The sequence below is a fragment of the Adiantum capillus-veneris genome, chromosome 6 (genome assembly GCF_014529385.1).
Source record: "Adiantum capillus-veneris isolate H3 chromosome 6, ASM1452938v2, whole genome shotgun sequence".
Lineage (NCBI taxonomy): Eukaryota > Viridiplantae > Streptophyta > Polypodiopsida > Polypodiales > Pteridaceae > Adiantum > Adiantum capillus-veneris.
In genome coordinates this window covers 22,572,422-22,600,006 of record NC_140936.1, presented here as the reverse complement: position 1 = coordinate 22,600,006, position 27,585 = coordinate 22,572,422, and positions in this window count along the sequence as shown.

The window sequence follows — 27,585 nt, the reverse complement described above, 5'->3', positions numbered from 1 at the left end:
TGTAGATCATGGTAGTCTAAGATACATTCAGGTTCATGCCATTGGACTAGAGGCTCAATGAAATTGTAAGGACACTAGTCCTATGGACAAGGTCACTAGCACGGCCAGACAATATGTATGCTAGGGGGGAGGCTAAAAGGTAGCATGGCTGGGTGGAGACTAGCACACGGAATTACTCCCCTCCTTTTAGTGGTATCCGAGCTATTTTGGGAAAGGGGAAAAGCGGGTTGGATGTGCATGTGATGCACATCTCCTCTCCCATGATCTGCAAGAGGAGAAGATGACAACCCACAGTGCAGCAAAATAGAAGATAGGCACAACAACCTGTGTGCAGCACGAGTAGCTCGCTGCCAACCACGTTCGCTATCCAAGACAGCGTCTAAGGTGGGAAACCAAGGCAAACTCAAATGGCAACTCTACGGCACCAAGCCTCTGTTGGTTGCACGTGCAGGAAGGCCCTCTAAACCCTTGCATGAAAGAGCGTTGAACCCATCCCATGAGGATAAGAGGCCAACACCTACCATCCAAGTTATTGAGACTTCCTATATACAACAAGGAAAGATAGCATATTTTTGTTGAAAAAGAAAGCTAGAAGGAAATGAAAGCTACAAACTTCAAGGAAGTAATTTCACCCTTCCTTTTCACTTCTTAGAGAAAGGCAAGTTTTCTTCCAAAATTCAATTTTCTTCAAGAAAGAAGCTTCACAAGTGAGCAAAAGCCTTCACAAAAACGATGAGTTTTTGTGAAGAATCAACAAAGGTATTCTTACAAAGAACAAAACGTGAAGCGCTACAAATTCCACAAGGCGAGGATCGCATGCATGCAAAAGTCACCGAGCATAAAAAACACAACCACTTCAAGATTTACAAGGTACAAGATGTTTTGTTCTCTCTCTACATTAGCGTGTGTTTACCATGGCCAGCAAGGATATCCCACAAACACACACTTTTTATTTTGAGCACACACATCAAAATCCGTTAACCACGGGTACTGTTGACACTGTTATGCATGATGATGATGGTCTAGGAGACCATGGCCTTGTAGATATGACTGCTTTCAAGACTTTGGAAAATCACCAAAGAGTACTTGAATGCAACTTCTTTGCATTAAATGAAAATGTTACAAACCTTAATGAGCTACTTATGAAACTTTTGAATTCACAGACGGCTCAAGGAATTCACAGACGGCTCAAGGAATCCAAGTTTGCATGGTTCAAGGAACCCACGTTTGTATGACTCAAGGTTCGATGAGGCAAGTGCTTTAGAAGATGCAGCAGGTAACACTGCATTACTTAAGTATATCCCCATTCCTAAGTTTCATGGTGAAGAGTGTGGTCACAACAAGGATGCGGTCAATATGTTCTTACACAAATGGAGTGATATTCATAGGCTGAGTCACACCCCAGATATCTCTTAAAGAAAAGGCCTATAAGTGGTGGATGACATTTCCCATAGATGCTCGTCTTTCGTCTTGGGATGCATTTCAAGCTTCTTTCTCCAAAGAGTTTTTGGACTCCAACGAAGAAAATAAGGATTGGTTAGCATGGGATGCATGCCGCATGTCTTGCCTCTCTCTCACTCAGAATCTTTCTAAGTATCAAGAAATCATATTAAAACTAGAAGGTCTAGATGAATTCCAAAAGATACGGGGTTTTAATAGGGGTCTTGATAAAGACTATCGCTTCATATCAAGACCCAACATCCCAAAACTTTGGAAGAAGCCATCACTTATGCCCAAACATATGATGACGACCAAGAGAGGAAGGGAATTTTTCCCTACTTTAAGAATAATTTTGCTAAGACCAATCCGGCTAAGAGCCACACGAGGTAGATCTCCCACCCATTCCAAGAGGAACAAGAGACAATATACCTCTCTGTGCCCTCAAGAAGTTAAGAAGCCTAAGCAATTACGAGATACTCCACGTGGGTCTCTCAAGATTGCCCCACCGAGAATTTCACAGATAAGCAAAATAAATATCCTGAATCCGAAATAAATAATTGGATCACATTGTGCAGTTCACTTGAGATGCCATAACTTTAACACCCTCTTTGTAGCTCATAGAGAACATAAATAGTGAGACCAAGTCAATGGAGAAGCTACCATGGACACCCTAGAGGAGGCCTCCAATTGGATCAACCTAGGATTTGCTACCCTCAACTTTTTACCTTAGAAAAATTCCATCTTGCACATTGGATACCTCATAGAAAATTGAAATGTAGACCACATTACGTCAAAGAATCCCCATTCATAAACTATGAACACATCACATCCAGACTTACAGACAATGGGTTGGCACCACACGTGTGCCATGAAGATCTCCTTTGTCACATCTCTATCACTGTTATCTCTATCTAGCTTGCCTTTGACTTTGTCCTTATGTGAGTTCCGGATTTTGTGTTTGGCTTCAAATTCTTGCGCCAAACAAAGAATCATGTCACGTTTATAACAATGGATCTAGGTCCTTGTGGGTATTGAGGCAACTAATTGAGCACTAGTATTACTGTACCATTTAATGGCCTAGTAACTTGTGTGTAGAGGAAAATAGCATGAACATAATGAGCATTTCATTAGAATAGATTCCTAATGAGCATAACACGAGTGCTTGGGTTGTAGAGAGCAACAAAAATCATAACACCTAGTTAGATAGGCATGAACAATACTTCAAAAGAGAGAGAAATTAAGCTATTGACAACAGTTGAGGACCGGATTTACATGGAGCCAGTCCCCGCTCCAAAAGGCTTTGTATTAGAGGTTTCCCCCATCAAGGGAGACATTTTACAATACAATCCTTTGTGTTCCTTCAATAACTAGCTAGTGCAATGAAGATGGAAGCTTCAAGCACTAAGAAAACACTTATAAAGCACAACATCAATTCCCTCACGGTCTTAGACCCAAGAGCTCACACACCTTCGAAGATGGTGAGAGCTAGCGGGGTATGAGAGTAGATTGAGAGGAAGAAGGAGTAGTATTACAAGAAAGAAGTACATATCCTCACATAATCACTCATATTAGCATAACATAGCTTAGTAATTAGCATGGTAGAGGAGATGAACATGCATTGAAGCTTGGCTCTTGGTTGGATTTTGCTTTACAAAGCCAAGAGTTGTTGGTGTAGGCCTCCCTTCTCACAAGCTTGGAGTAGATGATGAGCTTTCCATTAAAGCTGGAGAAGGAGAGAGAGAGAGTCTTCTTGCTTCACACATGAGCTTGTGTGAGTGTGTGTGGAATAAAGCCTTTGAAAAATCAGCCCCCTCTCCCTCTCTGGGTCGACCCTCTTGCTGGCTTCCCATTGGACCCCTCTAGGCTTAGCCAATAGGAATTAAGAAGCATAAGTAATAGTCGTGTGACATGTGTCCCCATTCCACTTTTGTGAGAGCTTTAGATAATTAATTAATGCAACTAAACTCTCATTTGACCCCTTTGTCTTCTGTCCAATAGGAATCAGGCAAGCCATTGGGCTGCAGAATGCTCATTGGACCCCTTGGGAGACTATCCAATAGTCTCTAGAGAGCTTAATTCTTATTGGTTATTTTATCAAGTGTTTTTAAATGAATTAAACTAGATTCACTCTAGCCTAATTCTCATTGGTCTACCTCCATTGGCTACTTGATTATGCTTGCCAGCAATGTGAGCAATATGAAAATAAAATTGTGAAAGGAAATTTGCCCACCTCATTTGTTTGTTGGAGAGCTTGCTCTGCATCATGAAGTACTTAAGACTTTGGCGATCCATCCGCAAATGAAAGGAGTCCCCAATAAATAGTGCTTTCATGAGTCTAAGGCATGTAGAACTGCGAGTTCCTTTTCATATATGCCTAGAGCTTGCTCAATAGAGTCGAGACTTTGGCTTTGATAGGCTATGGTGTGTCCTTCTTGGAGCAAAACAGCTCCAAGGAAATCACCACAAGTGTCACATTGGACCTCAAATGGCTTTGAGATCAGATCCGACAATGTAAGCACAGGTTGAGAGATAAGCTTTTTGAAAGCATTGTTCTCCTTGGTAGACCATGTATACCTAACGTTTTTCTTTGTTAGGTCATGTAATGGTCTTGCTATTAGTGAAGCGTCTATAGTATGCACACATACCTCTAAATCTTCTTAGTTCATGAAGATTCCTTGGTTTAGGCCATCCTTTTATTACCTCTAACTTTGATGGATCCATTTGGATGCCTTCTTGAGAGATAATATGACCTAAAGACTGAATCTCTTGCAAGAAAAATTCACTTTTCTTTTGATTCACATAAAGTTTATTCTCTCTTAAGACTTGAAATATTACCTGGAGATGTCGCTTGTGTTCGTCTAGTGAGTTAGAGTAGATGATAATATCATCAAAGAACACTCCAGTAAAGGTTTGATGAGGACTGGATAGCTTCTCCATCAAGCGGTTGAATGTGGCTGGTGCATTGATCAAGCCAAAAGGCGTGACAATGTATTTGTAAAGACAAAGCATAGTGCAAAATGCGGTCTTTACAATGTCTTGATCAACTATCCTTATTTGATGATAGCCACTTTTAGGTCAATCCTACTGAAGTAGGTCGACCCTTGTAGCTTATCAAATAGGTCTTCTACCCATGGAACGGGAAACCTATTTTTGATAGTGATCCTATTCAGTGCTCTATAGTTGACACACATATGATACGTGTCATCTTTCTTTTGCACTAATAACACAGGTGAGCAAAATGGAGATGAGCTAGGCCTAGCCATGCCCTTTTCAACTAACTCATGCACTTGCCACATAATCTCCTCTTGTTGAGCTTGAGAAACTCTATAAGGAGTTTTATTAGGCGGTGAACTTTGTGGAAGAAGTTCAATTGCATGGTCATCATTGTCTTGTTTAGGAGGTAGTTCACAAGGGATGTCGTCAATAAAAACATCTTGAATTCTATCATCACTGGCTTTGGTTTGTACCATGGTTCATGCTCACAAAATCTGACATCTCTACTGACATAAACTTGTCTTGTCGTAGGATTATAGCAATTGTAACCTTTCTTTTCAACTGGGTAGCCCAAGAATATACACTTCACTGCCTTTGGCTCCATCTTCTTTCTTGCTTCATTTGACACATGAACATAGCAAACACATCCAAAAACTTTCATGTAGGAAACTGTTGGCTTGATCCCATAAAGTCTCTCATAAGGTGAAATTTCATGAATGGCAGCTGTTGGTGTTCGATTCATAATGTGTACTGATGTATGAACTGCTTTAGCCCAATATGTTAATGGCATATTCATCTCATTCATCATGGCTCTTGCAATCTCTGCTATGACTCTATTCTTTCTCTCAGCAACTCCATTTTGTTGTGGTGTGTATCTGCAAGTAATCTGTCTTCTTATGCCTTGTTCACGTAAGTAATCATCAAAACTGTGTGACATGTACTCTCCCCCTCAATCTGTACATAGGCATTTAATTTGACAACCATTCTCTTTCTCAACCATAACTTTGAATTCCAAGAATACCTCAAATGCCTCTGACTTTGCCTTTAGAAAGTAAACCCATGTCATTCTGCTGTAATCATCCGTAAATGTGATAAAATATCGACAAACATTTGGTGTAGCATGATCACAAGGTCCCCAAATATCTGAATGAACAATTTTCAAAGGACTTTGGCTAATTCTCCCCCTCTTTGGAAATGGTAAACGAGATTGCTTTCCAAATTGACAAGCTTCACAAACATGATCAAAATTCAATCTGCCAAACTTTGGTAATCCACGTACAATTTGATTTGATTGCATATGCTTTAGTCTTCTAAAATTGACATGACCAATCCTCTTATGCCATAACTCTGCCCAATTATCTTGAGTGGCTGATTTGTTTGCATACATACCACTGTGTAAACATGGATCTCCAGCTTCCAATGAAAACAAGCGACCTTTGTTTCTTCCACGTGCCAATATCTTGCCCGGTTTGTCTTTGTGAAACTCCTCTATGAAGCAGCCATAACGATCAAAACGGACTTGCAACCCTTGATCTGTCATCTGTCCAACTGATGCTAAATTCTTTGTGATTGAAGGCACATATAGAACATCTCCCAATGTGTTGTATGTCCCGTCTTTTTCTAGCAATGGAACTGAACCAACATGTGTAATCCGATGCATAGTGTCATCACCTGTAGCGACAAACTCATCCTCTTCTAATTTCTCTTTTCTGTCAAACCATTCACCATGATATGTCATTTGATTTGTGGCACCACTATCTAAATACCAATCATCTGTATGATGTGGCTCCACCATGCTTCCAACAACATGCTCCATAGGAAATAAATGTCCACTCGATCTATTGTCATATATATTTTGATCATTAGGATTGTATCCAGCAAAGTTTCCTCCATGTTTGCCATAACCTCGGCCTCTTCCACCAGGATCACGATTTTGATTTAGCCTTGTGTAACATTCTCTTTCGAAGTGACCATAAATGCCACATCTGTTACAATATCCATCTCTTTGAGGATGTACAAATCGTCCACCTCCACGTCCACGAGATCGGGCTCTCCCCCTGCCTCTTTGGCTATAATCATTGTAACTTTGACCTTGTTGATTTTTCCATTGACCTCTTCCAGCATTGTTTCCACGACCATAGTTTCCTCTTCCACCTCTATTGTTTCCACGACCATAGTTTCCTCTTCCACCTCTATTGTTTCCACGACCTCTAGAGTAAAAGAATTGATCTCTGGAATTGTTATTTGATGTAGAAGGACCTGAATTGCCTAAATTCACCTCTTCTTGCAAACAAAGGTTTACTAACTCTTCAAAATCAGGCATGTGTCCTCGAACAGATATAGATGTATCCAATGACTTGTATTCTGGTCCCAAACCATTCAATGTCACTGAAACTAAGTCATCATCTGGAACTTCAACATTAATACTCGCAAGATCTTCCTGTATTTGCTTTATCCTATCACATAATCTGATATGGATCTATTTCCTCGCCATACACAATGTAACCTTTGCTTCAAGTGAACTTTTCGTGGTTTTGTATTGGAACTGTTCATTCTTGCTAGTATCTCCCATGCTTCCTTTGGAGATTGAGCCTTCTTCACATGTGGTATAAAGAAGTCACTAATGCATAGTGAAATCCAATGCATCACTTTCCTTGAATTCTCGATCCACTTCTCGTAAGCTTCTACTCCTGCTTGCCATGTTTTATGTGCTTCAACATTCTCTCTATTTGGTTCCAAAACAACCTCGAGACACTCTTGTTCACCTGTAATATAATCCCATAAACCTTTGCCCATGATAGAGTTCTCCATCCTGTAAGACCATATGCTGTAGTTCTCTCTGGTCAGTTTCTCTCCAACGATCTGTGTGACTTGAGTTGAACTTTTTGCCATCTTCACTCTCTCAATTTCTTCCAAAGAATTTTGACAAAATTCCAACAGAGTTTCGTTTGTATTTGGACAATATCTCAAGTGACAATCTCAACCAAAGTGCTCATAAACAATGACCGAAAATCTCTCACTGCCAAGGGAAAATCCACTGACTCACTTTGCCACAGACTAACTCAGTACTATGCATAAATACTCTAAAACAATGTGCACATGGACCTGTATGCAAATGCAATCCATACGCTGTCCTGTACCACATATCCATACATCCACCTCCTTCCCATAGTCGTAAACGACATATGAGGTCTTTCGCGGGGCCAGTCTGGGGTTCGCTCCAGTACCTAATCCACCTTGCCAAGGTACCAAAGCTCCCAAGGCAAGGCTTCAAAAAACCTCACTCGACCCTCACAAAGGCTGCAGTTTTCCAAAATACATTGACCGCATATCCATACATAACCACAAAGTACTCAATTTGACAATATAACCGCCTCAACTTCTTCCCACAACCTTTCTTACATAGGCGGTTGTCCATAACGGACCCACAACAACCAAACATAATCTTCGATAACATAATATCATGCTGCAAAAGCTCTATGTCACTCTCCAAAACCTGTGTAAATGTTGAATTCTTCACCTGTAACCTGTAAATCTACTGCCGAGTGCAAAACTGGACATCTCCTATGCTTGTGTGAGCTGGCTGTTTGCTGCAAAAAATTGCAGATTTTGGTAAATCTGAGTATGCCAATGTGTCTGGAATGCCCAAAAACATAAAGATAGACTCTTAGATCACTGTATTCCGAGTTTGGGTGAGAGAGTTATGACAAAAAAACCTCTCTTTTTTGTTGTTTTCCAGAGCTGCGGAAGCCTGTGTATTGACTATAGCTTCTCAAACTGAGCTCTGATACCACTTTGTAGAGTGTGCAAGTGATGGAGAAGGTAGAAAAGAAGACTATGCACACACACTAACACACATTGAGACACACACACAATCGTTACCCTGCAGCATCCATTCAACGAGCTGCTCTTCTCTTCTTCTCTTTTAACTATTATCCAAAGTATATTTACAACATAGTATAGTCAGTGTCCAGCCGCCCATAGCACAATGGACATATTCTTTAACATAGCATAGCTTAGTAATTAGCATGGTAGAGGAGATGAGCATGCATTGAAGCTTGGCTCTTGGTTGGATTTGCATCACAAAGCCAAGAGTTGTTGGTGTAGGCCTTGCTTCTCACAAGCTTGGATTAGATGATGAGATTTCCATTAAAGCTGGAGAAGGAGAGAGAGAGTCTTCTTGCTTCACACATGAGCTTGTGTGAGTGTTTGTGGAATAATGTCTTTGCCCCCCCCCTCTCTCTCTCTCTCTCTCTCTCTCTCTCTCTCTCTCTCTTCGGGTTGACCCCTCTTGCTAATTCCTCTTGCTGGCTTCCCATTGGACCCCTCCAGGCTTAACCAATAGGATTTAAGAAGCATAAGTGATAGTCTTGTGACATGTGTCCCCCTTTCCCCTTTTGTGAGAGCTTTAGGTAATTAAATAATGCAACTAGACTTTCATTGGACCCCTTAGTCTTCTGGCCAATAGGAATCAGGCAAGCCAATGAGCTGCTGAATGCTCATTGGACCCCTTGGGAGACAGTCCAATAGTCTTCTAGAGAGATTAATTCTTATTGGTTCTTTTATTAAGTGTTCTTAAATGAATTAAATTAGATTCACTCTAGCCTAATTCTCATTGGTCCACTTCCATGGCCATCCAATAGGATTTGAGTGCACCTTGTGGGCACTTGGCCTAGGGAGCTGAGATGTGTCTCTCATCCCCTTTGTGTAAAGGGAGCCGATGAGTGTGTGTGTATTTCTATCTCATCCCCTACTTAGAGGGCTCGCCCCCTCCTATGTAGGAGCCTTGAAGACTTTTTTGGCACACTCACAAAGCATCCAATTTTATTAAGCTTGACCATTGAACACAACCTTTGAATTTTGGAACCTTAGCATTTTGAAAGTCTTAATGGGCTAAAACTTAGGGTCTTTAAAGACCATTGTTGCACATTTCTCTTTTGCAGATGGCCCCGCCTTTGGATCCCTATTCTCCCTCCTTTGGATCCCTACTGTGGCAAGTCTGCTTGTTTAACCAATATTCTAGCTTTTTCTCCCCTGGCACTTCCCCATATTAAATGATCAATTTAACATGATAAAGTCATTAAGGAGAAATAGATATTAATTATTATGACAATTACCATCCTTGTTAAGGTTTCCTTTGCCTTTTTCCTCTAATGAACTCATGATCTGCTTTTGGCTTCACAATCTTAAGCGAAGCAAATTGATGGCTTCCTTGAGAAATCTACCAGAGCATAGGCTGCTAAATGGGACCTGATCGATCTGTTTTCCATAGCTGATGGTTGGTGGTAGTCATCTTACTGTCACTGGTGCTCAAGCAAGGGGGTTCCTTCGCAAGGGTTTCTTCAAAATTCCCTTTTTATAGATCAAGGTGGAGAACAAAAAGTTTCTCTTGTTCCAAGGTTTCCAAGAAGCTTTAGAAAGGACCGTCCTATGCCTCTAAAAGAGAAGTTTTCAAGTGCTGCGGGTCAAAAAATGCCACCAAAAATGCTTTTGATTGAAATGCACCCATAACATTGGCATTTAATTAAAACTTTTCAGCAACAGCTTGGTTCTCTGCGCGCTTCTCCTCTTTGTGCGGATTCACTCTTCTAATTCTCATCGAGCACACACCTCTAATACCATGTCATGGTCGGAGATGAAAAAGGCTAGAGAAATGGGGAGAATACATGAGAGAGAGAGAGAGAGAGAGAGAGAGAGAGAGAGAGAGAGAGAGAGAGAGAGTTGAACCAACCAACCTTGGCAATGAATTGATGATACATATATAATGGGATAAATGGGTTTCATATATACCCACCTAAGTGAATTTCCCTACCCGGACTAGGGATAGTTCTCACTAACACTTTTTAACAGCTGCACAGTGAGGGACTCTCTCCATTTTTTGTCATCTATGCTTTCATTTTTTGAAGATATTTTGCATTATGCAAGCTGCTAAGATATGTACCAAAGTTCATGATCAGATTCAAAAATATTTCTTCTTGACTGAACTTTCTTTCTTGTTTCCTCCATGTATAAATATAGCTAAAATGGAAGGCTATCCAATGAGTCTATTTTTGCAAGCTCCATGAAAACCCTCTCTTTTAATGTCATAATCTGGCTAAAAATCATGTAAGTATGACACCGTCATTGCTATGAAGTGCCCAAAACCCCTAGGAGTGATGCCTTTCGTGTTGCCTCCTTTTTACATGTCACACCCTGAGAGTTTAGACACTTGTTGTAGATTCATCCGACACTTGGTAGTGCTTTCAACACCACACTCAAGATTTTTAATAGCTTCTTGACTTGTTTGCAATAAGGGCAATAGGTCTTTTTGAACACAACTATGAGATTGTTGAGTCTCTTTCCACAAGCACCCGAGCAAAACCTTCTCTATGATAATGATGAGCACATGCCATATACACGGGCACACAACTGATGGTGATGTAGAGATGGTCATGCATGTTGGTTTGGATACTCAAATTTACTCACTCAGAAATAGTGAAGATACATTGCAATGGGTCCCTCGTTCCAAATTCAAGCAAAAGGTCTTGGCTGTTCTTGTAAAGGGATGATCCATGCATACTGATCATCTCTCAAAGACATCAAATGTTGGCTCTCTCCTAGTCACTTTAGTTTTCCAAAATCTCTCTGATACCAATTGATAAGAGAAGTATACTACCTCCAAGATTGACATGGCTAGGAGGGTGACTCAGAGGGAGGAGACAATTAGGACAAGACTCACGAGAAGGAGAGAGGAGTATATAGGTATCCCTAAGGCTTGAAATAGCATGTAGCAAGTGTTCACATGGGTGTTGGCCATGCTAGCTAGCAGCCCTAGTTGGGCCGACCCCAATAGGCATAGACTACCTAGCTCTACCACCCAATTAACCATAGTACACATTGATGCTTTCCCTTGGAACCTTTCATCAAAATTTTGACAGAAATTGGATACATAGAGATAATGAAAAATTTGGAGAAAACTTGTATTTCATTGATTCAAAATTATATAATACATTGAGTTTGCAAACGAGTAGCAAAATACCATATCAATATAAATTTACAAATGGATGTGCATGTGTCATCCCTAATAAGTACATATATGAATAGATTAAAAAAATGTATGAAATTATGTAGTGTGCTACTTTGGTGATGAATCTCCTCAATTGTAGAGAAAACTCGGGTAGTGTTAGGAAAATTGTAGTCTAGCTTGGAAGGTGTGAAACCTCTAGCTATGAGATTTCATGAATGAGAGCCACAAAATTCATGAAAAGATGTTTATTTTATTCACAAACCCTGTTCCTAAGTATTGTTCAAAATCTTAGATTGTTCGTAATAGGGAAATCGTAAACCCTCTTCTCGATTGTGCTTGGACAAAAAAGATATAAAATAGCCATTTTAAGTAAAAATGCTAAAAACATTAAACATCATCAATTTTCATGACATGGTAAGCAAGGGGGCTACTTACTTATGGATGAGAAATTTTTTTTTTCTTTTCTGAATTCATTTCATGGTTTCTTTTTATGAATGTGAAGTGCAATCCCGCCTCTCTACTATCTTGTAGCTTATGAGAGTGTGAATTAGGGTTTTTTTTCATTAAATTGGTGTATTTCATCAATATGAAAGCTTTTAGATCTTTAAAAAAAAAAGACATTTTTTTAATGTGAAGGTTGAAGCTCGTGATTTCCTTTCAACAGTTTGAAGTTTTATGACTAGGCGAGGCTACAAGGTTCCATAAAAGAGATATGCGTATTATCCTTGTATGTGAGTTAAGATTTTCATGGCTGAAACGTAAGTGTTTTTCGTTGCTCTTTTTAAGTAAATTTGGTTGTGAGTTTGTAATTTTCATCACAAACCCACTTACAAAAGTAGCAATAGGATCCAATGCATCATAATGTTGTATGTTCAAATACATTTTTCGTATCACACAAGACTCCACAATCTCAGCTACATCCTTATACATGCCTTTCCACCAGTACCTTTCTTCTATTTTGGAAAATGTTTCCCATACACCTCAATCTCCTGCCTATAGACTTTCATGGAAATCCTTGAAAATATTTTATTGAGAAGATTTATCACACACTATACATAATGATGTTCCAACATTTGTTGCCAGGATGCTTCCATACGTAGCCATCCCTCAAGAAGTCCATATGATTTCCTTCTTGTCCTCTTAAATTGCTACTCATTCCAATCATTTTTCTTTTGTAAGGTACATAAATAGCAACCTCTTAAGAGCAATTCTCCCTCATATAGCTCCTATGAGAAGGACTCCAGTGAAGATATAAACATGATTACTTTTGCATGAGCAATAGTCTAAAAATTTGTGGCTACATCATCTCTCTCAACAATCATGTCACCTTTATCTTCATATCTTACCCTGAATAGCATACCTTCAATGGATTTTCCTAGCCTACAGTATGTGTAAACTTGATATTTCTGGAATTTATGTAGGCTATCCACAATAGCATAGCAATGTCAAGAGTTGAACAATTTATAATCATTTCAAGGAGAGGTGAACAATTAGTTTCAACAACTATTGATGCTCATATCAAGTACTCCTTGCCACACCTCAATGTTGTAATCGCTCCCCACAATTCCCTCTTTGCGTGTGCATAGTCTTGCTGGTTAGAATTCAAAATCTTAACAGTGAGCTTCACCACATACCTTTTTTTTTTCTTCATCATCTTGTCAGTTTTCCCATCAATCTTTGTAGTACTCATATTGTGACTCATATCAAGTGTCTAAATGAGAGGGATTTCACATGCATAGTCTACCTTTCTCAAGGTTGGTGATGAAAGAAGTATCGCCTTTAGATTCCTCATGGCTTTTGTGTGTTGTTCTTCCCGTTGAAACTTATAGCTGTTTCTCAACAACCTATCTAGCATATGCTAAATGTGCACAATATTATATAGAAAAGATAAAAGACATAAGTACCCAAAAATATATGCGGTTTGGTTACCTTTTTACATGTTTATTTCATGTTTTTGATTGCATTTATATGTTTTGGACAAGGAATTCTACCATAGGGACCATACATATGTGCCACAATTAGCACATCATTAACTCCAAATACAAATGTGTGCCCTCATAGGAGGGTAATATTGACTTCTTCCAACCTTGACACATGCTTTCATATTGTCTTCGACAAACTTACGGCACCCTCTTGAATCCATAGCTTAACCTTTGTCTTTTTCTTCACATCCTTTGATAGGCACATCGTCAAGAAATGGCATTGTGATTTTAGGCATGAAGTCACATAGAGCCTCATTCATCCCATCCATCATATGTGCAATTGAATTTGTTGCTTCTTGAGATAAGGTACACATCCTTACCGATCCCATCAATATTTAGTTAAAATTGATCATACCCTAAATAGAGATTTCCCATTGAGTAAATTAACTGTCCTACAAATTATTTATTTTGAAAGAAATTATTTTAAACATTTCCTCTCTTTTGGTATTAAAACCTTTTTCTCTTTTAGAGATTCCATAGTGAACTTGTATCCAGACTCCAGCTCTTTTTGGATCCCAAATATTTGGCTGCAAAGAATCTTATTCTTGTTTTTCTCTACAATGTAATGGTAAAAGTAAGGCCATCGGTCTTACTTTCTTTGCCATGTTTTTGTAGTTGGTCTTTACCCACACTTTCAGTCCTTCATTGAGATTGAAATTCTTTAATTTTCAAAATCCTCAATTACTTCATGCATTTACATTTACAACATCCATAGACAAGCAGAGGTGAAAACTCCTTGAATTCTGATAAAAATCCAACCACAAGTCAAGACACACTATCTACAACAATGCTTAGCACATCATTTAAAGTTGATTCTCCTTGTACCTTCATGTTAGAGATGTCAATGTCCATGATGTGGAAGCATAGAGCAATGGGGAGAACACACGAGAGAGAGAAATTTATATTTTACTGAACCAACCAACCTTGGCAATGAACTGATGGTACCTGTACAATGGGGGTAATGGTTTGCATCTATATCCACTTAAGTAGATTGCCCCACCAAAAATTTCACAAATAAGTAAAACAAATACCTAAAATACAAAATAAATAATGAGATCATGTTGCGTAGTTCATTTGAGATGCCATAACTTTAACACCCTCTTTGCAGCTCATAGCGAGCATAAACTGGATACACCTGGGATTTTCTACCCTTAACTTTTTACCAAAAAAGAATTCCATCTTGCGCATTGGCCACCTCATAGAAAATTGAACTGTAGACCACACTACATCCCAAAATCCCCATTCATGAACTATGAACACATCATGTCCAGACTTAGAGACAACGGGTTGGCACCACGTGTGCCACAAAGATCTCCTTTGTCAAATCTCTCACCATTTTCTGTATCTAGCTTGCCTTTGACTTTGTCCTTATGTGAGTTCCGGATTTTGTCTTTGGCTTCAATCTTTCAAGCCAAAGAAAGCATCATGTCACATTTATAACAATGGATCTAGGTCCTTGTGGGTATTGAGGCAACTAACTAGGCACTAGTATTACCATCCTTGTCAAGGTTGCCTTTGCCTTTGTCCTCTAGTGAACTCATCAATCTGTTTTTGGCTTCACAATCTTGAGCCAAGCAAACCTCTGGCTTCCTTGAGAACTCTACCAGCGCCGCATAGGCCGCTAACTAGGAACTGGCCGATTTGTTTTTGATAGCCGATAGTTGGTGTTGGTCATCATTGTCGTTGGTGCTAAAGCAAGGGGGGTACCATCGAAAGGGTTTCTTTGAAAATCCCTTTTTTACAGCCGAGGTGGAGGACAAAACGTTTCTCTTGTTCCAAGGTCGCCAAAAACATTTAGAAAGGGCCATCCTATACCTTTGAAAGAGAATTCTCAAGTGCTGCAGATCAAACAATGCCACCAAAAACTCTTTCTATTGAAATGCACCCAAAACATTGGCCTTTTTAAAAAATCTTCAACGGTGGCTTGGTTCTCTACGCGCTTCTCATCTTTGTGTAGATTCACTCTTCCAGTTCTCATGAGAGAGAGAGAGAGAGAGAGAGAGAGAGAGAGAGAGAGAGAGAGAGAGAGAGGGAACAAATGCTACAATATCTATCTTGTGACTTATATATCTAAGTATAATAATAAACTTTCTATCTCATCCTAAAATTTATCTCAAGGGTAATGTATTCTTACTTTACTGTCAAAAAGTAATATGGGAAAAGTGTCAATAGATCTTCCTCTTTAACTTGAGGCAAAAAGCATTGGTTCTTTCTTTCTACTGTGTCATTATCATCTTACACCCTAGCTAGATCCTATATTTAGGGTAACTTTCAATATGTATATTTTATGTATTTTTCATATATTTGTTTTTAATAGCTACTAGGAAGGAATCATATCCTAGTGGGACATTAGGTGTCATGATTTTCAAAGATACACCTATTTTAATGCATTATTATAAGGATGATTACAAAACTTTGTCAAGGAGCAATGTCATGCTTTTTTATTGCATGAGGTGTCCTTTGAAATCAAATGAAAGTCTACGCTAAGGGGACCACAGGAAGACTTTTGCTGCCAGAAATGGACCCTATTTTGATGTTTTTTTACACAAGTTTCCAATCTGAGTTGGAAAATTTGTATAGAAGTGGAGTTGTAGCTTATGAGCTGAAGTTTCTGCCCATATTTTTACATTTTTATTTGGAGCCATAGTTGAGGATCTATGATCAAAATACTGGACCCCAGTCTGCCCACATCATGTAGGGACAACCCATTTCAAACTTTTCTAGTTTTTGTTCACACTAGCTCTTCTCTTCTTGTGTAGACCCTTGGGGGTTCCCTTCACCTATAAAAGGGGACCTCTTATTCTTTGAAAGCTATTCAAGTCATTCATGAGATGAGTTCATGAGGGAGTGAGAGTAGTACTGCCTAATTGTACTTAGCCATAAACATAAGCCTAAGTCTACACTTACTCCTAGAGGAAGACTAGACAATCTTGTAAGCTATCCTTGGAATATAATCTTTTATCAAAGAAGGACTTGAACTTGGTGCATCAATCAAGGCTCAAAGTCTTCCTCTTCTTCTCTCTCCATAAAAAATGGTAAATAACTCCCGATGGGTTTGTCAAGAGAGAAAGAGTGGGGCTTCTTTGATTGCACTTCCTTCCAAACCCTAGACTTTGTGGCATCTATGGTTTAACTCCTTCATATAGTTTTTGGAGTTCTCTCACAAACTCTCATAGCCAAAAGCCTGGTGCTTTCATGGCAATATCGCAAATTTCTCAACATATTTTTGGTGAAGCCGACGTGAATCTGCGAGGGTGAGAGTTTTTGGGTAACCATGGGTGATCATGTTGAGCAACAGGGTATGCATTTTGACCTAGCAACAATGCAAATGTTTCAAGCATTTGTGATGTCCATGCAACAATAACATGCCACTGAAAGAAGGGAGATTTCAGCAACCAAGGCCATACAAGCAGTCATCAACAGAATGAATCAGTTCAATGGAAAAGATGTAACCAAGTACTTATGCAAGTATGTAAAGGAGAAGGAGTTGCATCGCATGTCATAAGGTGAGATGATTCAAAGCTTTGAGCTACTTGCTGCTCCAGAAATCAGGGATCATGTTGAGGGAATTAAAGATGGGCATGGGAGAAACTGGAAAGAACTCAAAGTAGCTTAAAAGGAGGAATATTTCATGGAGGACTCTGAGAGAGTGACCAAAAGGACATACTTAGAATGGGTACTCAAGCCAAAGCAAGGACTATCAATAACAAAGCTACTTAGGGAATTTGAGTGACGCTATGCACAACTCACCAGGACAGAAAGGGCCACACTAGATGCAGAGAAGACATATCTTTTCTTACAAGCTGCAAGTAAAGAGTTTCAAGAAAATTTAGAGCTTCTTCTTGAAGATAGATGCTGAGCAAGGACTAAAGACCGACTGGAATGAGGTTGAAGGTGCTGTCTCACTGCTTTCGAACAAACAACAAAGAAGAAGGGACAAGATTGTAGTAAACACTACAAGTCCTTCCACCTCAACTTTTGACAAAATGGTAAATCCTACTTTTATCGCTCCCAAGTTTGATGAGTCTATTCTAGATGAGCTTGGGAAGGGAATGTGTGACTTGAGGGTGAAGCTTGCAAACCTTGAATAAAAATACAAACCATCAGGGCCAGTTCCTAGGCAAAGACAACAGCCTAAAGAAGGTTTTGTTAATAGATGTATTTGGTGTGATAGTACAGACCATGTAAGAAGGGATTGTGATGGTTTTAGTGATGTTTTGACAAAAGATGTTGTCTTTTTTAAGGATGGTAAAATCCACTTAAGAGAGAGAGGTCTATCCTTGAGAACTAACTTTGGGAAGGGGGAATGCAAACCTTCGTTGAAGATATGGCAACTAACCATTCCAACTCTTCAGTTGAGGCAGCTACTTATGGAGTAAAAATTGAGCATCTTAAGAGGTGAATGACCATCATGGTCAACTTTGGCCAAATGTCATGCAATTAGCTAAAAAGGGAAAGCTTACGAAGAGATTCTACATGAAGAAGGTGATTGTATACATCTAGAAGCAGGATGGAATGATCCAGTGGACTCATTGTCAGTGCATGCCTACATTACAAAATGCCAACAAAATGAGACTATTGTAGAAGAGAAGCACATACGTGAGAATGCTGATGAAGGACCATCAAAAAGAGCTTCTAGAAGTGGGGGAAGAAGCGACTCAATGCCTTCCGAAACACCCTTGACACAAGGAGCATCTCCACTTGAAGTACTCATGGAGGAGTCTACAACAGGAAAGAAGAAAGAGCCGACAAAAGGTAAGACAAAAGGCCCAACTTATAGACTACAATCTGACATTGATGTTGCTACAGATTTAAAGAAAGCCTTGGAGGACAGGATTTTGAATAGCAAGATTGAGTTTACTATGGGAGAAGTTATTGGCATTGCAAAGCGTGAATTCCATGAGGAGATCATTGACATCATCAAGAGAAAGAGGCAAACTCTTGATGAAGTTTCTCGTCCGCAGGTTGAAGGAGAAACCTTGAAGACACAAGGGATGTAATTGCCAAAAAAAGGAGGATGATGGAGGTGTGGTAGGATGCTACCAATCTAGTGGGAGAGTGAAGCAAGTGCATTTCTCAAATGATGATGAAGAAATTGAGGCTATTCCTAGGAGCTACTATTTACGAAGTCACTGGGCAAGGGCTACTACAAAAACTTTGGTCAAGGTAGGTGATCTTGAAGAGCTGTTAGCAGCAAGCTAACTTGGATACCATTTTTTGGAGCTCTCATTGTGAAAACACTTATTATTTTGATAAATCGGGAATATTGTAACTCCTATTTTCCGGATAAACTTTGTAATTGATGAACCGGGGCTACAACCTTCCAGATTGTATCAACCTGTCTTTACCCATCTTTACTTAGAGCTCCCAGATTATTAGTTTTGACCACCAAAAACCTTGGCTAAGGTATAAAAGCCAATTTTTGTAAGTTATTTTTAAGTTTTTGGATAATGAAATACATAGCATGAGCTAATGGCACTCATTTCTCTCCTTCTTGCACTTCCCCCTCCGGTTGTCCCATTGCGGTTGCGTCTGTTGCATTGCAACCACAGGTAAGAGCTCTACGCATTGACGTAAGCATTTCACAATATTTTGTAGCTTTTGGCATCCCCGACCCGCGACCTAATCTCATCATAAGTAGGAATCTACACTTCAAAATAAAAAACTAAGTATAGGCAAGGTGTTGGGACTTTATTATTAAGCATTGAGATGCATTCTGCGTAAAAAACGACTAGGTCAAAAATCCACTGTTAATAATCGTGATTTTTCCACTTGATCTAAAGTGGGATTTGAGACCATAAGCATGTGTGCTTAGGTCTTATAAAAATTTCCTAGAAGTTTCATTACATTTGGATGTCATTTGATGTTGTAACGGATGTGATTTGTTTGCCGATGAGAGATTGGCTTTTGGTGATTTTAGTCACTTGAGTGTAGCTTGAGTTAGATGCGAATTATTTTATTTTTCAAGAGATTGATAACCTCTTGTAGCCTCTATGCACTAGTTGAGTTAGATTCGTCCCATAAATTGACAATTATAATTGTGGTTCTGGCTAAATTTGCAATAAGATAGGAGTGAGGTTAGACACCCGTCCCACATTTGGCTCCATTGTCGGGGATCGAAGAGACCTAAACTAGGGGAAAACACGAGCTTCTTGTGAAGTTATCCTTTAACTTCCTCTAGGATCTCCTATAGTAAAAACTTTCTTTTTAGAAACCACGTAGCTTAAGATTGTCGTCTTTTGTTGTGTAGATGTAGCTTGGAAGTAATCGTACTTGTTGAGTACCTTTAGGATTGTCGAACTAGGTTAGGATTTTATGAATGATTGATGGACGAGACAAGTCTTAAGATCAAGGCTCTAAAAACCATAAAAAACAAGAAAACGAGTGTTTGTGGACACTTTTCACAATCCCATTGCATGAGAACCTAGGAGTAGGGTAAGTAGGATCCGAGGTGGATTTCAGAACATTGCTCTCTCCGAAAGAATGTGAGTTGTTATTTGAAGTTGCAAAATTTTAGGTCTACGGCTATAAATAGCACGAAAAGACTGCCAACCACTCAATCCAATTGGAGAGTATGCTTAAAAGTTGTACGAACCAGTGGGTAAGCTCAAGGACACATTGAGGTAAAAAATTCAAGAGTTTGCAAAAACTCAGATTATTTACTTTTTCTTCACATTTTAGGCCAAATTAAGTTTTGACCTGATCCATAGGCTTAAAATAGCTCATGAAAAGATTTTCCATTGAAAAAGTGCAAAAAAATGTTCATTTTGTGCCTAAAGTAAATAATTGCAATTAATTACTTTCAGATCAAAACTTACCAAGGTTGATACCAGTGACTCATTGCATGTCTACAAGCAACTTTTGTAAAGGCACATAGAATTTGGATCACCAAATTGACCAACAATTGGGTAAGAATTAAAGTTTGTACTGACTTTCGGAAACTTGAGTGTAAATTCGGAAAAATTTTATTCAAACTCAATGAAACTTGATTCATAGGCTTATATTGATGGAATAGACATGTGTATATGCTCAGTTGACCAAAAAGATGCAAAAATTTACCAGAAGTAAATAATCGCAATTTACATATGTACCATTTTTCTACTTTTTTAACCAAGTTATCATACCACTAGCTTTACATGTTATAATAAGCCCACAAACGAAATTTGGTAAGATTTGGATCATTGGTTGAAAATTGTGACCAAATTTGCAAAGTCAGTCTGCGGACACAAAACTGATGACCATTTAAACAAAAAATTTCCAAAATGGATGAACCTTGGTTAGAGACCTTAAGTTGAGGTACTTAACACTATGTCAAGGTTGGAACAAAAGCTTGCAAAAAATTAGCTGAAGTAAATAATCACGATTATTTACATCTGCTTAAAAAATTGATAATCTAGCACATTTGAGTATACCACAAGGTCAAGCATATCAAGTAGACCACACAAATTAATTTTGGTGAAATTTGGATCATAAAAGTGAGACTTAAGCCAGATTCTTGAAATCAGAGTCAGTTGATAAACTTAAACAAAATTTGTCCAAATTTAGTGAAACTGGTCCAGGGACTTTAACAGGTTGTACACTTAGCAAATCAAGCCAAAAAGTGCACAAATTTGAGAAAAGTAAATAATCACGATTATTTACTATTGCTATAGAGACACCAATTTAAACTTTTGAATTTGTACAGTGTTAGACCAACATAATACAAGGCCACCGGGAAATTTTGGGTTCAATTGGATCCAAACTAGTACATGTTTGCTCAGTTTTCAGGTTGCAGATTAGTCCTTTGATTTTTTTGCAAAAGGGGAATCTGAAAGTCTAAATTGCTGACTCCCATAGCTCAATTTGAAGTGATCCACATAGACCGAGCACAATAGTTAGTAAAAACTACACAATCTTTGTGAAAGAATATATATAGCTAACTTGATCAAAATTGATACAAGAATTAGGTTGCAAAAAAGGAATCGACAGCTTGACGGAAGTTGCAATCAGGTCAAGCGGAAGAAATTGACAACAAGTCAATCTAAAGGTAAGTACTCTATCCAGGGCTTCACAAGTCTATATGAGCCTTAAATATGGTCCTATACTAGGAAACCAAGGAATATTTGGAGAAATCTCTCGTAGAGTATCCACCAAAGAGAGTGTGAATCAAGGCAATCCCTTGCACACTATCCTTGAAGAAGTCTCAGACACTTTTTCAGATTCAACATCTGAAATGTCTTCTTGTTCGACTCACTCAAAAATCGGAACGACAGTGTACTATAAGCATATACTCTCTTTTTATAAGACTGATTGCCATGGAGCTCAGGTTTACCTAGATCCTTACGAAGAGTATGCTGTTTGCATTGATGACCATGGTATTGAGTTTGAAGAGGAGATCTTTGTGAGTAGTGGTTGAAAGGAATGGTGATTAGCTGTGCAGTGGGCTGTTGAAGAGGTATAGGATCTACTGGATGAGGATCTAGTTTTACATAGATGGGAGGGTGGTCCACGTATGTCAGGTATGTCAAGAGTGTTGGTTGAGTAGGATAGTGAGCACGATGGTGCTATTTGGTGTTCTTAGAGGTGCGTTGTTGTGGGTGGGCAGTTTGCCAATGAGTTCTCGGAGTGGTAGAAGTATGTTGATGGAAGTTGGCTATGTAGTTGGTTATGTGCCTCGGTGTGGCACTATACAAGGGTGTTGCACATGAATGGAGGAGACCAATGCGAGGTGTTTGACCCACACGGATGACTACACGTAAAGCAGGGGTTGGGCAACTTTCATGAACAAAGATGGTGGGTAGAAGATGCCAATTTTGTACATATGCTAGGTGGTTTTGTGGTGTAGAGAGAGTTTGTTTTGAGTGTGCAGTATTTTAGTGCAATAAACCTTTGTGAGATTGAACATAAATGTTCAACGAGGGGGTGGGCAATGATGATGCAGCCAAAGTTGGTCAGAGCTAGAAAGTGGTATATGCCAAGAAAAGGCAGTAGGCAGGTGCAATGCAGAAGGCTAAGGCAGGTACAAAGGTCCTGGGTAGCCAAAGGGTAGCAGGAATGTATGTCTAAAGAGGTTTTCTAGGCCAAAAGAGCTAAAGGATGTTCTAGATAGGATAGCAGATGAAGCATTAGGAAGAGGATGGGTTCTAGGAGTGCATCTTTATTTGCCATGAGCTTATGGAGGTGATTAACATTTTGACGAATAGGTGTTTTCCATGTGCAAGAATGGTGGGTGTGTAAGAGATGTGTAAGTGTGGTCAATGGATGCACTTTTCCCCCCAAAAAGGAGGTGGATAATTTTATGATTTTCGGCCTTCCATAAATCCCATATATGATCTTTGATTTGAATGGAGATGATAGATCTGCAATCTACGTGTTGAGCTCTTTCCATAGATATGCTACATGATATGGTTTTACCCGCTATTTTTGAATTCCATTTTGGGGGGGAAATTTGAATTCAAATAAACTAGCCGTTTTGCCTGTTTGAATTCAAAAGCCGTCCTTTGATTACTTTCTTAATACTAAAGGTTTGAATTCCTTAAACTGCCAAATAAAGAGGCCTTCTATACCCCATTCTCTTCCTGATTGTGTCCAAATTGCCAAGTCAGTGCGCTAGAATGTAGTGTTTAATGTGCTCTCGAAGCCGGTGCTTAAGATATTGAAGCTCAAAGTTAAAAGGTTTAGCAGGTCCTTGGCGGGCAGGGGAGCTGGGGACAAGTGGCCCAAGCAAATGTCAACAGATAGATGCATAGAGCTCAAATTATGGAGCATGCTTGTCTTCTCGGATTGCCAATCGGAGCTTTGGATAGTAAGTTATGGGCATTAGAAGTTCTTCCGGGGGCCAGGTTTAAGCCCAATTGCCCGCATTGAAGGATGTGCCATTTGGCATTTTTTAAGCATCGACACGGCTCAAGCAGATAGAGCATGCCATGTGGAGTCAACAGCAATTAACGACTCGTGATTCTAAGCCCTGAGCACGGAGCTACGGCCTGTTAGAGTTGGGGGTGCTTTCCAGACAGGGAGTCAACAGATGGTTTTCCTTGATTCTTGGGCACTTTGTCTGAGGCCATCGAGATGGGTTTGATCTAGAGTTAGCAGAGAAGAGTGAAGATTGGAATGTATACATTTGGTGGGTTTTGTGACGGGATCAATCGGACGACCAGCCACTGTGTGGTGTGTTGCCCAAAGTGGGTCACAAAAAAAATAATGATTGAGCCATTTTTTTAGCAAAGGCTTGGAACCCATAGGGGTGCAATTGAACAAGAAGGCACCATGTGGTTGGCATACAGTCCCATATGCGAAGAAGGGAGGCAGCTTGGCGGGCTATATGAGCCAAGGAGCGCCCTCATTTGGGGTATCAAAGAGAGAAAGGGAGATCTCCCCGTCCATTGGCGATGGCAGGCATTCGGTGGTGCTATTGTGGCTCTGCGTCTGGCACACAAGGCGGTTTTGGCCACCATGGGTGGCGCCAATGGCGCGCTCACTGTGGGGGGTGTTGTCAGCAGTCAACATGCAGTAACTTATGATGTGGCAGGCACCCATAGGGGTCTGGTCCCGTGGCCCTTGAAGGAAAATTTTTGGAGGCAAGGGGGGAGGCAATAGGGACATCACTAATGCCCCCTCCCCAGTTCATAGTAAGGGAGCAGACCCGCGAGGGAAGAGACACACAGAGAGAGAATAAGAGAGGGTGTGGTCAAAGGGCACCCAAGCCGAGGCAAGTGCAAAGGTCTGTCCCGTTTCAAAGCCGCGAAGCAAAGGCAAAGGCAAGGAGGGAGAACAGGACCAAAAAGGAGAATGAGGAGAGAGAGAAATAGAGAGAAAAGAGGCAAACTCCCTCACATCGGGCCAGAACAGCCTCCTCATTTATGGTTCTTTTCTTCTCTTCTTTTGTCTCTGTCTCTCTGCCTATTTTTGCAATAGGCTGGAACTTCTTGTATGTATACTTCTTAGTTGTTTCTGATAATCTTATCTGTATAAAGAGAGAGAGAGAGAGAGAGAGAGAGAGAGAGAGAGAGAGAGAGATGGTTTTGTGGTTTTCAACAACAAGCCTTCATTTTGGCGAGAGATATCAGCACTTTCAGCTTCATGCTAGATGTAGAGCTCAAAGGCGCAATCCAGATCGCAGGCTCTTGAGACGTACATCATGCATGCGCCTGCCAAATGGATGCCCTCCCTCTTTCTTTCTCACTAGTCGTGGCACGCCTCCTTAGTGGCCTTGGCCATCCACGACTCTTCTTCTTTGGCGAGTGCTGAGGAGCACATGGTCTCGTCTTTAAGGAGGGTTCCCACCCCATCCAGCTACTGCTGCACGTGGGCGGCCTCTTGGGGAGTGAAGTGGGAGGCAAAGCCTTGCAAGGGGGAGGAGTGGGAGTAAGTGGGGGGCCTTCATGGGTGCCAACTATTGTACCTGGAAGCAAGAGCGGGATGGGGGCCTCTTGATAGCTTGCTTATGCCGGATTCAAACGGGTCGCAGAAGGCTTTCAAAGCCACGTTGGAGGTTTTTCATTGAGGCCAAAGAGGAAGAGGCTGAGTGCTGCATGGGGACCAAAGGTCACCAAGGACTAATAGGGAGAAGGGGGGAGGAAATTTCAGTCGATTAAAATACACTGATCGGTGGTCTTTTTCTAACATTGCTTACACCCTTGGTTGGGGTTGATCAGGTATTACTCTCAAACACCAGTTTACACTTCGATAAATGGATACCTATAGGAAAGTGAATGCTAGAGGCCTACGCTAATGGTATAACCCACTGTAGAACATTACATGGTATGCACTTGGGAGTCATGTTCCAAGTGGATAATAGAGGTGGAAAATGCTAGAAGAGCATATGCTAGGTGCCCTTGGCTTGTCGCAAGCACCAATATGGAATGGTTTTGTCGACACTTGCGACAAGCCGGGGGTAATTTTTTTTGTTCCATGATTGAAATTGGCTCAGCTCCATGGCATTAGTCATCATGGGATTTGAGTTTGTTTGTGGGGTTAGTTTGCAACAATGAAAAAGCCTCTTGTACTTTTGTAATTTACTCTTAGTAATAAAGAATGTCTGAAGGGACTTACTCGATTATTTCATTGCTCGGAAACACCCACTTGCTAATTGGTTAGCATGGGATGCATGCCGCATGTCTGGCCTCTCTCTCACACAATACCTTTCAAAGTATCGGGAAATCATATTAAAACTAGAAGGTCTAGATGAATTCCAAAAGATACGGGGTTTTAATAGGGTTCTTGACAAAGACAATCGTCTTCATGTCAAGACCCAACATCCAAAAACTTTGGAAGTAGCCATTGGTCATGCCCAAAGATATGATGATGACCAAGAGAAGAAGGGAAATGTTCTCTACTCTAAGAACAATTTTGCTAAGAGCAATGTGGCTAAGAGCCAATGGCGAGGTAGATCTCCCACATGTTCCAAGAGGAATAAGAGACAATCTACCTCTCCACGTCCACAAGAGGCTAGGAAGCCTAAACAATCACAAGATACTCCATGTGGGTCTCTCAACACTACTGATTTTGAGCATGCAAAGAAACACAATTTGTGTTTCAAATGTCTTTACAACATAACAAGAAGGATTGTCCTCTTTTGCAAGGAAAACAAAAGGCCATGCACACGGTGCAATGCCTCACATTAGATTCATCTCCTAAATATTGTGCTATAGAGGTTCTTCATATGGAAGAAAAGAACAACTGTTGTGTGCCTGCTTCAATGTGGTAGCCCACCTTTGGCCCCCATGATTTGATTCACATGCATGGAACTATTAACGGACAATGTGCTCGTATTTTAGAGGATGATGGTGCAACTCATAACATCCTGAACTATAAGCTAGTCAAGAAATTGAAGCTTACACACAAACTCCCTGTTCCCACAAGTATGTGGTAGAGCATATGTCTGGGAATGATAAAGAAGTATGGGACATGGTAGTTCAAGGGGTTGAGCTTATTGTTCAAGATCATATGATGACCCTTGACTTTCACGTTATGAACATGGACTGTGTTGGTGTAGTTTTAGGACGGGAGTGGCTGCACGGTTTAGGAAACACATTGCACACTAGTTATGAACACAAATCCTTATCATTCATGGGCAATGGTAAAAGTATGCTTTTGCTTGGTGAGAAAAATATACCATTTGCACCTCTTATATATACAGCCGAGCTTTCTGTTTTACAAAAAGCAGATTCATTGATGAAATCTTTTTGTGTTATTGCTTGTCTCCAAGTCTTGTGAATTCTTAAGAGCAAAGTGCTGTGAATTCTAGTAATGGTATGCAAAGTGCAATGAATTCTAATGATAAGCAAAATGTTAACAATTCTAAAGAGTAAAGTGCTCTCAATTTTAATTCTATTGAGCAATGTGCAATTGTTGGAAAACAAACACTTACAGGAATGACAAGATTCTCCATCCCAACATAACTCTAGTGTATTTTATCATTTTGCACGGCAAAAGCTGACTCACTTACTCACGGAGTATAGTGATGTATTCTCAAGTGATTTACCACCGGGTTTACCCCCTACACGTGATGTGCAACTTGGCATAGATGTCCTGTTGGGCACTAAACCGGTGAGTAAACCACCTTATTGTATGAGTGCTAGCAAGGCCAAGGAGGTTGAGAGTCAGTTGGCTAACTACCTCACCTGTGGTTTCATTGAACCTAGCACTTTTCCTTGGGCATCACCAATTCTATTGTAAAAAAGAAAGATGGTACTATGCGCATGTGCATAGATTATCACGGATTAAACACCATAACCATCAAGAACAAGTATCCTCTGCCGCGAGTGGATGAGTTGGTTGATCAACACCATGGGGTAAGATACTATACAAAGATAGATCTTCGTTTAGGTTACCACCACGTGAGTATCCTTTTGCAAGATATCTCTAAAAATCCCTTTAGAACACGGTTCAAGCATTTTGAATTTTTGGCTATGCCTTTTGGTTTAACCAATGCTCCAGCTACATTTACGACACTCATGGATAGTGTCTTATGTCCCTATCTTGGAAAAATTATTGTGGTTTTCCTTGATGACATTCTCATTTACAGTAAGACTGAAGATAAACACATAGAACACTTACGATTAGTGTTTGAACAGCTACAAACTCACACTCTGTACATTAAGCAAAGCAAGTGCGGTTTCTTTAAAACAAAGATACATTACCTCGGTCATGTGCTCTCTTATTCTGGCATCAAGATGGACA